Source organism: Ictidomys tridecemlineatus, chromosome 7 (genome assembly GCF_052094955.1).
Source record: "Ictidomys tridecemlineatus isolate mIctTri1 chromosome 7, mIctTri1.hap1, whole genome shotgun sequence".
NCBI classification, from domain to species: domain Eukaryota; kingdom Metazoa; phylum Chordata; class Mammalia; order Rodentia; family Sciuridae; genus Ictidomys; species Ictidomys tridecemlineatus.
Window position 1 is genome coordinate 19,720,263 of NC_135483.1, and position 17,841 is coordinate 19,738,103.

General features: G+C 41.3%; 1 long non-coding RNA gene across 1 annotated transcript in view; it reads left to right on the plus strand.

The window, feature by feature from the left end:
* Positions 1–3,804: 3,804 nt before the first annotated feature.
* The window catches only part of LOC120892914 (uncharacterized), a 182,847-nt gene continuing 168,810 nt past the window's right edge, over positions 3,805–17,841 (plus strand). The window contains exon 1 of the long non-coding RNA XR_005737732.2: positions 3,805–3,945. This is a non-coding gene — a long non-coding RNA (uncharacterized LOC120892914). The remainder of the gene's footprint in view (positions 3,946–17,841) is intronic.

The following is a 17,841-nucleotide window of genomic DNA, read 5'->3' on the forward strand; positions in this document are numbered from 1 at the left end:
GATGGAAACTAAAGGGAATGGACACCCCTCCACCAGGGAGACCCCTCCTAAGATTAAACAAGCCTGGGTCTTTGCAGTAAAAGAAATAGCCTGTGATGGCCCAGAAAATACAAGCAACCAAGACTTACTATTCTGTGGCCCTGACTTTGTTTCTTGTAGTCCTTTCTCTAGTTTCCCATATTTACTTGTGAGGTTACAACATTTTATGTTAGGAATCAGCACGGACGTTGCCCACTGCCTGTAAGTGAACAAAAATCTGATTTTATTCATGAGAGATTACTAATGAGTGGAGGAACAGCCATAGCATAGACTTGGACTGATCACTGAGCAATTGGTGGAGGGCCAATTTGAAGATCCCCCTCTCAATGCTGCAGTAGCTACAAAACCAGCAGAGATAAAGAATCTGTTTGGCTTCTCCAGGTCTGAAGCCACAGAGTGCAGATCTTCTCTTGGTCAGAGCAGCTTCCCCCACCCCCAATTTATTCATGCAGTTGCCTTTTCAAAGCTAAATGTGAGATCTGTAAATACCATAGCATGGTAAGAAAAGAGGTTGCTTGGCAGACCCTGACCCATTGCCAAGGCAACCACAAGCCGTTACGTTTCTTCTTGATGCTTCTAACTTTCTCACTGCAACAAGTAAGTAATAAATCTCTTCTTAGCAAATGTTAGTATTGGGTTTGTTTAGGTAAACCCATAGCATCTGGAAGCTATGGAATAGGTTAATGCCTTTGGAGCCAGGAATCGGTTGAAAAAGGAAGTCTGAGCTTGGTCCCAGGGATCAAGAATAAACAGAGCAGAGCTTCCCTTGCAATCTGGACTTGGGGTACTGTTAGCAAAATACCAACATTTTCTTTCAATCAGGAAGGAACCAGTGTCTTTGGGTTAGGTGTGAATCATCCATTAGAGGAATATAAACATAAGAATGGCTTGGCTCTCCTGTGCACCTGAATTACTGTACTCATGCACCAGGAAATGATACCGTGAGGCAGAACCTCTACCACATTCTTTGATACATGCAATAAGCACCTGCTGTATTGCATGCACATGTAGTAAGCATTTGCTGCATGATAGCTACTGCACATGGATTTTCTCTTTTCATTCTCTGCTATGTTTTGAAGTAGATTTTGTATCCATTTTAAAGATGAGGCTCAAAGAAGATAAAGTCCTTCCTCAAAGTCTCTTTTCTGTGTGACCGGGTAAGTCACCACCCGACTTTGTGTGATGCTGAGGTCCAGGCTGCTGTTTCTTCACTCCAGAGATGAAGCAAGACATCCATGAAAGATCTGCCCACAAAATAGACATGCTTGTCCTCTCAGGGCTCAGCCCTGTCTTTTGAGGTTAGCAATACCCATTTTTTTTTCTACCACATGTCCCTGGGTACCCCTGTCAAATTCAGAACCCGGGGCTGCCCTGAAAGTTGATCCCACCCAGTGTGGTATCTTGCATGTTCTTCTGTTCTTTGGCCTCACAGTTTACAAAAAGCACCACTTCAGTCCAGTTTATCCTGGAATGAGTTCTAACAGAAAGCACATTACATAGCGATAAGGGGTTGAAATTGGCTTTGTTCGAGACAGCACTTTGTTTTGTCACAAGAGCCTCAGTCACATGGTTCTTTGAAAGAACCCAAACCACTGAAAGGAGAGTGGTTTTTTTTAGGACATACGGTTTGAATCACCCGGGTTCTGACAGTAACTGAAACAGGAGCTGAAAACCACCTGTTTGGCCACCTCTCCCTTCCCGTGTCCCCACAGCTGCTCCTGTGGATGCGGCTGCACTGCTGGAGCCTCCTGGGTTGGATGCTAAGTGTCGGAGGACTCCTCACTTCCCTCCTCGAGGAGATGGTCACCCAGCCACTCTGACTGCCTGGGAATTTTCCTGACTCTAAGCCAAAGCTTTCCTTTGCTCCTTTTCGTCTCCTTATTCTTCCTTTATACCATTGGGACTCATGACTCATTCTTTTGTCTTTAGAAGTTTCCACTCTTTCCAAATACTGGAAGTTTAGGGACTTCTCCTGTTGGAGTTTCCCCAGTGCCTAGGCTTTTCTGAGTGACCTTTGGCATTACACTGTGCCAAGATGGGGACCCTCCAGAATGAAGACTAGTGTCTGGTGCCTGAGACTGACCCTGAGTTTTCTTCCTCACAATTAGTGGATCTTAAAAGCTGTTTTGAATATGTCCCAATGACCAAGAAGTGTGAACATATGTCTCAGGGATTTGTCGGGTAGCACAGCGTGAGATTTTTCTTGACATTACACATTTTTGTCCTAGTTATTCCTATCTTAAGTGCATCTGTTTGTTTTAATGCAAAAACTATTTTAAACACCAAACCAATTAAGTTAACCTCCAATCTCCCCAACCTGCAACCCTAGTTCTGCAAAACCCTCAAGTGAAGTCATCAAGCAAAATGTGCCTTAGTCTAAGCCTGTCACCGCAAATACCCTGACTTATCATGAAAATATAAATTCCATTTGAGATGTAAGTACAAAGTAGCTTTCAGAATAAGGTGGAGGGGAAGAACTGAGAATAGAATAGATAACAAAAATGGGTATGCTTTGTTTGAGGGTAGACTAGAGTTTGAATCCTGAATCTGTATGACTCAGGACAAGTTATTTAGCATCTACGACCCGAAGCATCTGCAGTGGGAAAATGAGGATAACAGATCTCTTTTTGAGGTTTTGAAGTAACACAGTGTTTAATATGTTGGCACCAAATTAATGTTGCTCATCTTTTCCTTTATTTGGGGCAGAGCTGTGGAGACAATAGAGATAAAGAGAAGAAAGCTATTCAAGTCTCTGCCGGGGTCATTTGTTTTCCTGGAGTTACCTGCTGCAGCCCCACTTGCTTGCAGAAGCAAAGAACTTTAACTCAACCTCCATTCAGAGCCTAAGCTGGTTGGTTCTGGCCAAATGTGGCTGTGTTTTCAGGGCCTTTCCTTACCACTGGAAAGAACTCGGGATTAGTCTGGTTGCCAATATTGTGCTGAGCCATGGGTATTTGCCCACTCTCTTGAGTTCAGTTCTCCCCTCTAATCTCCATTTTTTGACTGGGGCTCAGCCTTGGTTTCCTGAGTACATTTCAGTTTCTTTGCAGAGATTTCTGTCAACACCATGTCGATCCAGCTGGGCCCAGCATCTGCATAACTTTCATTAATCCCTTCTCATAGGTGCTGAGTCCAAGTGATGGTCTGCTCTTTCATGTTTGTCTTCTTTGATTCCATCAGCCCACTGTTTGAACCCCATTCCTGTGCCTAGGGACCCCAGCATCTGCATAACTCTTACTAAACCATTTCCCAAAGTGCTGAGCCGGGTGGATGGTTAGTTTTTTGCTACTTATTTATGTTGTTGCTCTTAGCTCAGTGTCTAACCCTTTTCGATTTTGAGGATCCTCCTTGGCACAGTGATGTGGGAGCCAGGAGCCTGTTTCCTTTGGATGAACCCTGAAATGCAGATGTTTTCTTGCCCCCAGGGCTGGCAGCTGCTGCACGGGCACCTGCTGCCCTAGGCCTGAGTCTCCACATTTGCAGTCTCCACATGCAGAGGAGCAGTGAAATGTGTCAGAATTTACTCCAGAGATGGAAGTGCAGGCACCCAGTGTTTCTTGGGGTCAGAAAAGACATTCAGTGCAGACTGCTCCTATGCTAGGATCTCCTTTGAAGTTCTAGATGACGGCCTTCTTTTTGCTATTCTTGCCCATTTTTTTAAAAAACTAGTTTCTTGGGCCTTCCCATCAATCTCCTTGAGCTTATCTATCTCCCCTTCCATAAATCCTTTTATGCTCTAGGTGAGGTGGTTATTTGCCTCCAAGGACCCTGACTCAACCAGTCCTACTTTAATCCATGCTGACCAACCTGAATCATGCTGCTGCCACCTGCTGGATAGTTGTTTAATGTCTGCATGTCGGGCGAGATCATGGCCTCTAGGAAGCAGGGATCCTGTTCTTCTTGGAGGTAAGCCCTGGGATATGCCCCAAATTTCCTGTCAATGAAGCACTTATTCCCCCAGATGCTGGGAGTGCTGTTGGGAGGTGTTCTGCTCATCAGCCTCTGCTTGGCTGCCTCATCCACAGACAGTCACGATGCCCAAGAACATGCCCCAGGGAGGCTCCATCCAGTGACTGGTTGTTGTGGCCACCTCAGCCTCGGTGGGGACAACTCTGAAGGGCCATTCTAGTTCAGAGCTCCCTCTGGGATTTGCTGTGGCTGCATGGCAGTTTGTCCATCCTTCCCCCTGCTCAGTCCTGCTTCCTGCTTCTCACTTCAGCAGGTGTTGATCTTAAACAAACACTTGTTGTTGCTTCCATTCTTAACAGCTGCCCTTCTAACTGCAGTGAGATGAAATCTTAGAGTAGTTTTGATTTGTATTTCTCTAATTGCTACAGATGTTGAACATTTTTTTTTTCATATATTTGTTGATCCATTGTATATCTTCTTTTGAGAAGTGTCTGTTCAGCTCCTTAGTCCATTTATTGATTGGGTTATTTGCTTTTTGGTGTTAAGTTTTGTGAGTTCTTTATATATCCTGGAGATTAGTGCTCTGATGTGTGTGTGATAAAAATTTGCTCCCATTCTGTGGAATATGTACATATTATCCTCTCTTCACTCACTGATTATTTTATTTTTCTGAGAATAAGCTTTTTAGTTTGAATCCATCCCATTTATTGATTCTTGATTTTATTTCTTACACTTTAGGGGTCTTGTTAAGGAAGTCTGGGCCTAAATAAGCAACAATAAGTGTTGGTGAGGATGGAGGGAGAAAGGCACACTCATACATTGCTGGTGGGACTACAAATTTGTGCAACCAGTCTGAAAAGCAGTATGGAGATTCCTTGGAAAACTTGGAATGGAACCAGCATTCCTTGGTTTATACCCAAAGGACTCAAAAACAGCATACTACAGTGACGCAGCCACATTAATGTTTATAACAGCACAATTCACAATAGCTAAATTGTGGAACCAACCTAGATGCCCTTCAGTAGATGAATGGATAAAGAAACTGTGGTATACATACACAATGGAATATTACTCAGCATTAAAAGAGAATAAAATCATGGCATTTGCAGGTAAATGGATGGAGTTGGAGAATATCATGGTAAGTGAAGTATGCCAATCTAAAAATCTGAAAGCTGAATGTTTTCTCTGATAAGTGAATGCCGAGCCATAATGGGGGTGGTGGTGGGGAGCCTGGGAGGAATGGAGGAACTTTGGGAGCAGGGTAGGAAAGATGGTGGAATGAGATGGACATCATTACCCTAGGTACATGTATGAAGACACCAATGGCATGACTCCACTTTGTCTACAACCAGATAAATGAAACATTGTGTTCCATTTGTGTACTATGAATCGAAATGCATGAATAAAAATTAGAACAAATAAATTAATTAATTAAAAAAACAAACTCCTTTAAATACCTCTGCATGCGGTTCTCTATCTCAGAGTTCACTTCTGGGTAAACCCAGTCTGTGAGGATCTCTGATAACCGAGTTGTCAGAACCCGGCCCAGCTTCCCAGGCAGAATCTATGCAAATTTCAGTAGGGACAGAAATACCATAGAATCTTTTTTTTTTTTCCTAAATAAAGATAGGAGAAAAGTGATCTCTTCTTATGAGAAGAACCCAGTTGCTTCTTGCCAGTGACCCAGCCCCAGGGCAGAACCCATCTCCCAAGCACAACCTTGCACACTGAGCCCTTCCTGCTGGGTACCAGCTGCGACTCGGCTATACTTTTCATTTGGAAACAAACGTTTCTCTCCAGTTTTCCAAGCCTGTCTGTCTGGCCATGTTCTTGGCACACTGTCTGATCACAGCTCAGAGATTTTAACCTGCCTGAAAAACACCACTGTGGATGGATTTTCCAGGAACTCATAGACTTGAAAACAATGTTTGATCTTAAGTAACAATGTCTTTTCTTTTTTTGCTCATACTTAGGCCCAAAATACATCTCCATAGGCTGCCGTGTTTGTGTGTGTGTGTGTGTGTGTGTGTGTGTGTGTGAGTGTGTGTGTATGTATGAATGTATGTTGATGGTGTTTGGAGACTGGAAAAATAATTTCAACTTATTGAAGATGGGGAGAGGAAAGTGCCCGAGTCTTGGGCTGAAAATTTTGCTATTGGTCTGATTGTTCACAGATGTGATGGACAAACTCATTATTGATAATGTGCAAAAACTGGCAAAGTCTTAGATGAGAAAATGCAACAGAGCAGACCCCTTATGAAGGCTGAATAATACTTCTTAAATAACTACTCTCCTTGCTTCCTTGTCTGTTACCTGAAAATCACTCTGACCCGCATTTTTAACTCTTTCAGGGGAGCTAGGTTGTCATGGCTTCTGCTTTTCCTATATCTTTACAGCAAATACGTCCCGAGCTCTCGTTACCCACAGTACTGTTTAAAATATTTCTGGACATCACTTAGCCAAAGACTTGCAATCCTAAGAGGTGGGTGTTAATTGTCAGCTTCATTTCACAGATGAGGGTGCTGAAGTATATGCAGGTCAAAAAGTATATGTCCAGTGCTGCAGAGCTTGGCTGGGACAAACCCAGGCATCTGACTCCACAGGCTGCACTTGGACCCAGTGAGCCAGGCTGTCTCCACCCACAGCTGCTGAAGGTGCTTACTTGCTGAGAACTTTCCAAACTGTCTCCAGATTCCAACCTTCAGCCATGGCCCCTCTCCTTTCCAGAGAACTCAGGAGGTGCCTGTGTGTTTCTCAGACCAAATCTGGGTGAAACCTCAAGAATGGGGAGCCAAAGAGAAGATGAGTTTAACAACTCTCTTTCCGTCCCTCAGAATGCTGCTGCTGGCTAAAGGCCGTCCAGTTTATTAGCAGTGGAGACAAGAATCTGCTCTACTGAAAAGAGTTTTATGACCTATTTAAAGAATTGTGTCTGTGGCCTTTCCTACAAGCAATGCAGGACAACAGGATGAGAACAAGTACAATATGAAGTCTGATGTTGTGCACACCCTAGCCAGACTAATGCCCAATGTTAGCAGCAAGAAAGTGCATATGGGTCTCTTTAATATTTATTTAAATTAACTGTTATTTTTGACTTTAAAATATTTTTTACTGAAAAATAAAATTGTATATGTTTATAATGCACAGTAGGACATTTTGAAATCTGTACACATTGCAATGACTAAGTCAGACTAATTGATTGATATATGTTATCTCATACACTTATTTTTGGCGGTTAGCCTCCTTCCACCACCACTTCATAATCACCATTCATATTGGTCTTTTGATGCTCCAGAGTTTGGTTTTATGCTTCCCCTGAGGGGGGCACTTTTATTAAGGTGATTTGGAAAATGCCATTTTTTTCCCAGTAATTTAACATATAGAAGGAAATATAAATTTGACATTTTAAAAAGATCTGGCCAATATAGATTGGGAGGGGGGTTACTTTTTAAGGAGTTTTTTTGGTGGCACAGAGTAGAAAAAAGAACTTAAGTTAATGAAATAAATAAAGAAAACATAGGGATGTACATAAAGATCAATGTTAGGTTGGACTTTAGGTCATGTTTGGTCCAGTGGCTCCCTGGCAGATTCAAGGCATTTTTGTTGTTATGGATTTGCGTTTCCTTATAAGGATTTGACATATTTATGAATTAATTTGGTTATGAACAGCAGTTGAGACCAAATGGTTGGCTTATGTCCAGAGCGAAAGGGAATCTTCTTTCCACTGTCAAACTACAGTCCTTTTCTTAAGTATGATCAACAGGGGATATCCATGAGTCAACCACTATTGTCCTCTGATTTGGAAGAGGTTGACTCCACCAGCTCTCGGAGTGGGTTCAGGTTGATTTGAATCTGGGCTATGTAACTGTACCGTCCTCCACTTCAGGAGTGAAGATCAAAATTCCGTCATCTAGTTAGCACTACTTAAGTTGTTGGTCATTGAGAGAAGTGTTTATATATAAGAAGATTAGTTACACTACTTAAACCAATCTAATCCTGTTTTCATGCTAATTCTGTCCCTACTTCCCCCCAAAAGAATTAGAATTTCTTAATTCATGTTCTAGGTAGCATTGAGGTCACTTATGGAAGCTGGTAGAGGCATCACTTTGGGTCAAGAGATGTCAGGAGCATCTTCAGGGTTGGGGATATATTTTATTTTCCTTTAAATTTCCTTTATTGAATTTCTCTTTAAAATTGCAAAACAATTTAAAGGTTCATGCCATGTTCCCTGCACAACGGCAAAGTTATATTGCAGGGTAAATATTAACATTTTTCTCTGTTCCAATGACCTAGAGATAATTTATGTTAGTAATTTAATATGTAGTTCCTATAATTTTCCATGTTTATGGGGAAATCATGTATGCACAATTATAGAGCGATTTGGGTTGCTTATTTTTATAAAATTGAGGTCACTTTATAAATACCTTTTCTCATTTAGTAATACATCATGATATGATTCCATATCTTCTGTAGACCCCTGTTATGGATGATCCAGAAATGTATCCAAGTATTCCATTACTGGTAGACATTCAAGTAATATTTACCTGTTTGCTACCATAGACATGTTATTTCACTTTATTTAACCTGGTATAATGGGTGCTTCTCCCCAAATTAAGAAATAGCATATTCTTTATCAATGAGCCCAAATCTCAGAGCTTGGTTTTGTTCTTGGCACCTAGTATCAACTAAATTATTACTTATTCAATTAATTTCCTTTCATAACATGGACTTAAAACATTCATCAAAGTAGTGAGTGATTCATGAGGGGTACTTTCCAAGGCATTTATAAGATTTCAAATTCTTAACATGGCTTTTTATCAGTCAGGGTTTGGAAGAAAAAAATCAAATGGGGGCTGATGAAAGGAGGGATCAAAGGGGGAATGATGAGGCTTAATGAAGCAGCTTGGAGTTAGAAGGAGCCCTTCCCTCACCCTTAAGCCTGATGAACAACTCTTGCTATTATTTTCCACTGGACAAAACTACCCAGAAAGAAAGGGAACCTGCAGGCTGAGGCTCTCTCCAGGGATCAGTTGCTTTTTTCTTTATAAATACAGGGATTTCTCAGAAAACTTGGAATGGGACGACCACCATTTGACCCAGTTATCCCACTCCTCAGTCTATACCCAAAGGACTTAGAATCAGCACACTACAGGGTCATAGCCACATCAATGTTTATGGCAGCACAATTCACAATAACTAAACTATTATATATATGGAATCAATCTAAGTGCCTTTCAACAGATGAGTGGATAAGGAATATATGGTATATATACACAATGGAATACTACTCACCATAAAGAAGAAACTGGAGAGTACTGTGCTAAGTGAAATAAGCCAATCCAAAAACACCTAAGGCCAAATTGTCCTCTCTGGGATGCGGATGCTGATTCACAATGGGGTGGGGTGGGAATAGAAGTACTTTGGGAATACTTTGAGAGATAGAAGTACAAAGGGAAAGGAAGGGAAGGCAGGGGGGATGGGAATAGGAATGTCAGTAGAATGAACTGGACATAACTTTCCTCTGTTCATATATAAATACACAAGCAGTGTAACTCCACATCATGTACAACCACAGAATGGGAAGTTATACTCCATGTATGTATGATATGTCAAAATACATTCTACTGTCATCTCTATCTAAAGAGAACAAATAAAAAATAAATGCACACCTTTTTTTTTGCAGAACATGATATATAGAGGGTGGTTCCAACATGCTGACCTTATTTTGAAGAATGATTACTTTGGAAAGAAAATTGTCATTTAAAATACGTATTAACTACGAATACAACTACAACTTGACTGATACATTATTATATAGCATTAGAGTTCCATTTGTGTTTCTTTCAAGATGTTTTGTGTGATGAAATCACAACCTGTTCAATAGAGAAAATTGTAATGATGATTTCGCCTTGTGATTAGGCATTAAAGTTATCAGGCACTTGCATAGGTATTGGCTGATTTGATTTTACCCCCTCACATACACCCCCATAAGCACCACTGTCTTTATTTTACTATTAAGAACCTCGGGACTTAGGAGGCTGAGTCTGGCTGGTATCTCTTAGGATGTTGAAGAATCAGGGCCTGACTGGGAATCCTGGCTGCTTCCCACCTGTGTGAGTGCCAGCCGGCCACAGAGAAGCCTCATCTCTAAACAGGGATAATTGTGCTTACTTCATGGATAACATATGTTAAAGCTCTTAAGACAGAACCAGGCAAATAAGGCCCCTAATAAATGTTAACAGCCATCACTGTTCTCTGGGTTTCTGTATTCATGGGAAAAGAGGACTGCAGCCCATCTCTCCTGCTTCTAAGGAAAGTGTTTCTCCACAATACCATCATCTCATTGCAAACATCCTCCGCTGGGTTTCCACAGCTCTTTACAAATTTTAAGTGACTGCATGTATGGCTTCTTGCCCTGTGACCAGGAGGGTGAACAGGGCAGCAGGTACAATTGTCCCCATTTTTCAAATGAAAAACTAAGGCTTAGACGAGGTCAAGGACAAGCAAAAGGATTCCCACTCAACATTTTAACCACTACATGACATGTTCTTTACCAGATTTTGCATTTTTAAGTTATAAATTGCCTTGAGTGGAGGGTGACATTTGCTCCTTGAATGCCTTTTGTGTCATAGCCTCCTGGCACCTCTGATGATGATGGGACACAGGGTAGTTAAGGGGTCAAGGGAAGAGTCCTGTGAAGGAGATGGAAAACAAAACCTCTGAAAACCAAAGACACAGCCACATTATTGAGTCAGAGGTTAGATTTTTTCAAGGCAGGTGTATCTTTAATGATGCATTTGGGACCTTTTCCTCAATGCGTTGACAATGTTTCTGACACAAATACCTTGGAACCCAGAAGGGAGGATGATGGAATAGGAATGTCAGTCATGGATATCAACTTCAGAACTTAAATGTGGAAAATTCTGTGTGGTTTGGTTGTAGTCAACGATGAACATCACCCCACTCCACAAAATTCATGCTTAACATTTGGCTAACCTCTGCACAGTCTAGATCTATAAAAAAACCTAAGTCGGGCCAAGCTGTTAATAGAAAGCAGAAATGTAGGAGTGTAGGAACTAATGGAGTCAGGGTTTTAATGGTTGGGGATCATCATTTGCACTACACCACTTCTCAGAGCAGCAAGCAAAGGTGCTCACTTCCTAACCCTACATGGCCAATACGAACCAGGAATTTACAGTTTTACTTAGTCCTTGAGTTGGGCAGGCCAGCAAGGATGTTCTCAGATGTTGTAATTTCAATGGAGTTTTTGTTGCTGTTGCTAATCAACACCCCCATTATTTGTGTGTGTGTGTGTGTGTGTGGATTCTGGGCAACTCACCCAACCTTCTCTGGGCTGTAACTTCCTTATTGCTAATTATTAGGCTAATATTAGCAGCGATTTTATAGGCTTACTGTGAGGATTAATAAAATATTGTATGTGGCCCCTTAGCATAGTGCTTAGCTGGTAGAAATCCTTCAGTGCAGGTTTGTCGATTAAGAATAGGAATATAATTAACAGACAAAGGCATTTAGTCATTGTTACCTTCAGGGTGTCATGAGGGGGCAAAATTGCGACATATGCAGTCAAGGGGGAGAAATAAAGAATGTTTACGTGCTTCTGCCCCCTTCAATGCTTTATTCACTCAAATTACTCAATACAACTTTACTCTATAGTTTCTTAGTCAAGAAAATGGCAATCCTTAATGCTAGGCACTGCAATAGACATAATCAATTCATAGCCAACAATTCTAGATTAGTTCTAAGCACTGCAAACACACTGAATCATGACAGGCTAATGACAGACATTGCCTGCATGCTAAGTTCTAAAGTCTTAAGCCTTAGGCTTTGTGTCCAGCAGATGCATACTCACTCAGACCACGGTGATCAGATCTGGAACCAAGGCAGGCTTTTCCTGGTGTGGAGTGGACAGCCCGCTGAGGAGAGGGTCGTAGGGAGAAGTTGCGGCTCTCATCAAGGTCCAGATGAGGCGGTAGAGTTTGAGAGCGGTGAAGGAAGATGCAGAGGATCAGGCAGACGAGAAGAGTTGGGATGAGGTCCAGGTCCTCATCAGGCCCTTCAGCTGGAGTGCATCCTTGTTTTGTCTGGCTGAATCCCTGTTCATTAGCTCCATTATTTTCACCAATTTTGGGGGCTTTGACCCCCCCTTCAATCTTTATCATCTATCACTGTATTTCTCCATGACATCATTTACCCTGGGGTTAGAAACATCTGGTCTGATGGTCTCCACCCTGATCTTCTCTGCTTTCCCTCTTATCAGGCAAGGACAGCCTGCTAGATAGAGGCTTCATTCTGTTTAGCAGGGTAAGGGGAAGTAACTTGTCTGAGGCCATACTGGAGGGCTCTGTGGGTGTGCCTGGTGAGACTGGAGTTCTCTTTTTCATCTTTTTTTCTAAATTTTATTTTTATTTTCTTTCTTTCTTTCTTTTTGATTTTATTATTATTTTTTTAAATACACGACAACAGTGGAATGCATTACAATCCTTATTACACATATAGAGCACAGTTTTTCGTATCTCTGTATATAAAGTATGAGACTGGAGTTTTCACACTGGAGTTTTTAAAATGGAGTTACTTAGGCTCAAGCCTAAGGCCATCCTCACACAGGGGAATCAAGCTAACTTTTTAAACTTCTTGCTCACAAGTTTCAGTCTCAAAACCCTTACTGAGGGGCTGGGTTGTAGCTAAGTGGTAGAGTGCTTGCCTTGCATGCATGAGGCCCTGGGTTCAATCCTCAGCACTACATAAAAATAAATAAATAAAAATAAAGATATTGTGTCCATCTACAACTAAAAATATTAAAAAAAAAAACCCTTACTGAGATGGGGTTCTCACCCTTCTCCTGTTGTTGAGAAAGTGAGGTTCCATTTCTAGAGAGAAATCCAGCCCTCCACTTACTGTTGGGATATTCGGACCCCCATCTCTTGAATACTGAGTTTCAGGTAGCTCCGAGATGTGGGTTAAGATATGATTGGCTCACTCTTAAGAGAATATTTCAGTCCTGTTGGGGGTCTCCAGGGACTGGATTGGGTCCTAAAATCTAGTTCAGTGCAGATATTCCTACTACTTAGACAATGTTCAGCTGTTTACCTAAGCTTTCTGAGTTTGCTCATTTATAGAACAGAGACATGATGTTCTCCTGGTGGGTTTGGAAGATGCACAAGAGCACACTTGCCAAGCTCTCAGTGCAGTGCCTGCAGAGAGGGATCAGCACACGTTCACTTCTGGTCTTGGTGTACTCATCCCAGGGGTTGTGGGGATTCACCCTTAACGACTCACACAGTCGCCAGCTCCCTTCTCAGACTAGGAGAGTCCTTTCTCCCAGGAGGCTCACACCACTAGAACCAATGACTCTTTGATTCAGGGGTGCAAGAGACTGGCCCTGTCTTTAATGTGGGATAACTTTGAGATGATGTGCCGCAGGGAATCAGTGGGTAGACTAAGACCCTACCTGGACACTCCTGATCATTCTCTTCCTACTTTCCTTGATTCCTAAAAGCTTCTTCCTAAGAGCTTGCCTTCAATAAATCACTTTTATTGGCAAATCCAATCCCTGCTTCTGGAAACCAGGTCTAAGGCTTTATCAAAGGGCCCAAGATAAAATAATTCTTCTCAATTTTTTTTTGACATCCATTCCTGCAGAAACTGGTTAAAGTTCTTTTTCTTTCTTGGGTCAGTTCAAACCTCTTCCCTTCTGACATTGATTACCAGGGAGCTTCCATCCAAAACATGCAGTCTTATATCTGTTGAAAGGACTGACGTGTGCCCAATAATGATGCCACGCTGCCTCTACCCTTCCATAGTTCATTAGGAAAATGGAGGCTATCTCAAGCCTTAAAATATGTGTGATATTTGTGGAGATGTGGAGTAGCCTCATTTTGAAATGGATGGGCTTCAAGAAGAATATATTTTCAGAGTGAAAGTGATTGACAGATTTCCACAGGGTTTTTTTTCTTTTTCTTTTTTCTCTGGTTTCTCATAAAGCACGTTCTGGTGGCTGGTAACTTGGAGAAAAAGAAAGACTTCTGTGAGAAAACATTGGGTTTAAAAACTTTTCCATGTGGTTGAAATATGTTTTAGACATTTAGTAGGAAAAAGTGTGGACTTAATCATAATAGCGTGATTGGGAAAAGGTTTCTGTCAGCAGAAAACTCCGAGGAGTAGCCGGGGATTATGAGGTGCAACCTTCAATGATCACGTGTGAAGATTGATCTCAATAGGTAGCTTCAAAGGAGAGAACGGGTTGAATCAAATGGGGGGGGGTGTTGATAGTGGTAAAGTGGGTGTGAGTGGTATGCAAAAGATTTGGAATAGATGTTATGAACATTTAATAAAGATTCATCTGTGGATGGACATGGGGTTGTCAGCATGCGGCAGTGTCTCCCAGAGATTGGTGGCAGGGACTTGAGTCAGGCCAGTGTGTCAGTCAGCTTTTCATCGATATGGCAAAATACCTAGGAAAACAATTTCAAGGAGGAAGGATTTATTCGGGCTCATGGTTTCAGATTTTTTAATCCATTTTTGGCTGACTCCATTGCTCTGGGCCTGAGATAAGGCAGAACATCATGGCAGATGGGTGTGGCAGAGGAAAACTGGTCAGCTCATGGCAGCTGGGAAACAGAGAAAGAGAAGGGGCCAGGCAATAGATATACCGTTCCAGGGCACACCTCTGGTGGCCCACTCCTCCTCTACCTAGAGGTCCCACCTCTTTCAGTTTCCACCAATTCCCAAGAATGCCATCCAATTATTCGTCCACCAATGGATTAATTCACCGATGAAGTCAGAGCCCTCATGATCCAATCACTTCCCAAAAGACCAATTCTGAACATTGCTGTTTTGGAGCTTTTGACACATGAGCCTTTGGGGTACATTCCAGATCCAACAGTAACGGGTCAAATTTATTCATTCTGTCATGCGTGCCTTCAATAATATCCATTTTTTTTATGAGTAAGACCCCTTCGGGGGGTTTCTACACTCAAAGGCCCCTGGCAGCTTTAGGAATGAAATCTTGCTATTTTTATTAGTGTGACGTTTGTGTATTATTATGCTTGTGCTGCTATAACAAAATATGTTAGACTGGGTAATTTATAAAGAGCAGAAATTAATTTTCTCGTAGTTCTGGAAGCTGGGAAATTTAAGATCAAGGTACTGGTGGATTTGGTATCTGATAAGGGCTGCTGTCTGCTTCCAAGATGGTACTTCTGGCTGTGGCCCCCACATGGCAGAAATGAAAAGAGGAAAGATGCTGTGTCCTAAGATGGAGGAAGAACAGAAGTGTGAACCCACTCCCTTGAGCCTTTTTATAAAAGCCATAATCCCATCCATAGGTCTGTACCTTCAGGATTTAATTTCCTTCCAAAGGTTCCACCTCTTAATACTATCACATTGGCCAGTAGGTTTCAACATATGAAATCTTGGAGGTATGTTCAGACCCTAGCAATCCTTAACATTTATCCATATTGCTGCATAAGGCATGACTCCCTTCTTTTTTTATAGCCAAATGATATTCCACTGTATGCATCTTCTTTATTTAATCATCAGTGATATTTGAGTTGTTTCTGCTTATATGAAGGATGTTAAATAGTCAGGCTTCACCAGAAAGAAAGTAGAATGGTGGTTGTCAGGATCTGAGCAGAGGAGGAATCAGGAGAGTTGTTTAACTGCGTTAAAGTTTTGAATATACGAAATAAAAAAGTTCTGGAGATCTGCTGTACAACATCATGCTTAGAGATAACAATATTATATTGTATACTTAAAGACTTATTAAGAGAATAGATCAGATGTTATATGTTTTTATTATAATTAAAAAAACCTACAAACTGTTGTGTCTTTGGCTTCAAAGTTAATAAGAAAGAGAAGTAAAAAGTCAAGGGAATAAAGATTCTAGGCTACTGGGGAGAAGCTGGGTTAAGAGACCAGTGAGGCCAGAAGAAGGTTAAAACATAAAGACAACAGGAAGAAGATGGGGGCTAAGGGTTACGCTGGGTGGAAAACAGAAAGAGTTGCCAAGACAGGAAGTCAGGAACAGAGAGGGTTATTGCACAGTTTGCTACCCTGAATATAGATGATTGAAGTTTAGAAAAGCCCTGTGGCATATTTGAGTATTTCAAACCTTCTCTGCCCTAACCAAAACAGAATTTTGTATGTGCTCATCAATTTCACTCCTCCCTTGTTCAGGGAGGATTACTCTGTCCTAGTTGAGCTGGTTCCTGAGTTATTTTTCTTGCATTAAGAAGAAAAAGTATAGTTAGAAAAACAGAAGAGGAATAGACAGGACTGGAAGGAGGGGGAATAGAAAAACATCATTCCTTAGGCTGTCCTTTGTTGTGGAGAATCTGAGCAACAGATAATGCAGAGTGGAATCAAAAAGGAAATATAGTGAAACTAAGCCAACATGTATATTAAAGAGTTGAGAGAGACATATGAAGCAGAAAATCTGGCCAAATGGGAGAGAGAGACAGAGACAGAGCAAGCATGCTTCTGGCAGCCATGGGATGGGACGATATAAGAGAAGAATAAAGAGGATTTTAAAAAGGTTTGGCTTGCATTATTGACTAGATTTTCTCCAAGAGAAGGAAGTAATACACTCAATTGTTTTACTAACGATTCTTCTAATAGAATTATTTCTTTTGTAGCCACATTTAGTCGAGGATGGCCCACATTAAATCTTGAGATTTATTCAGGATGCCGACATTTTATCATTGAATTGACTTCACATGGGTCATTGAGGAACAAATATTAATTACAGTCATCCTCCGATTCAGAGACAGAAACCAAAGATTGCAGCTATTGGCTAATTAGTTCCATGAAACAATACTGGTATGTGATAGACCCAAGGGTTTAACTCAGATCCACTGGACTCCATAGGTTCTGAGTTTTCTACTGCCCCGTGGGAGAGTTCCAAATGAGAATTCAGATCAGGGAATGTTCTTTATTACAATGGAATAGCATGCACATCGCAGGAGTTAGAAACGATGAGCAAAGCTGAGCCTGCAGATGTGCAGGTGGTCATAACTTGGCAGACAAAGGGGAGAGAAGAAAATCAGGAGTCAGCTTCATTAGGGACTTAACCATCTGTATCATGTTATCATCATTTGTGCAAATAAATATTTATTCCTTAATGGAAATGAGATAAAAGCTGGTGATCCTACTGATGTCCAAAAGGAAGACAATAATTCATGGCACTTCCTAACAATAGTGCCCTTGGCAAATTGTTAGATGGCCATGGGAGGAGAGCAGAATGGCTTTCCACTCCATGAAGTAGAGGAGGTGGGTGGGGAGGTGAGTAAAGAAAGTTCCATTTACATATGTATGTATGTATGTATGTATGTATATATGTATGTATGTATGTATGTTTGTATGTATGTATGTATGTATGTATGTATATATGTATTTTTATTGGTTCTAATCAGTTATATATGACAGTAGAAAGCTCTTCATTTCATTGTACACAAACGGAGCACAATTTTTCACTTCTCTGGTTGTACATGAAGTAGAGTCACACCATTCATGCAATCATACATGTACCTAGGGTCATGATGTCCGTCTCATCCCACCATCTTTCCTACTCCCCTGCCCCCTCCCCACTCCCCTTTGTCCCATCCAAAGTTCCTATTTATTTATTTTTTTGACAGGATTTGGGTTAATTTCTCTGAATCTTCTAACCTTTATGAAATGCACTTGCATTTATTTTTGTCATTAAAACTATCATCTTTAAAATGAAAACTATCATACAAGTTCCACAGGCTTAAGTTTTGACCGGTTTAACAAAGTTTGTGACCCTTGTCAAGTGTCTGTTGACTACCTGGGGTTCTTGATGTATAAAAGAACATGTGATAATATCATCCACTTGAGGTCATTATGAGGAGTTACTTT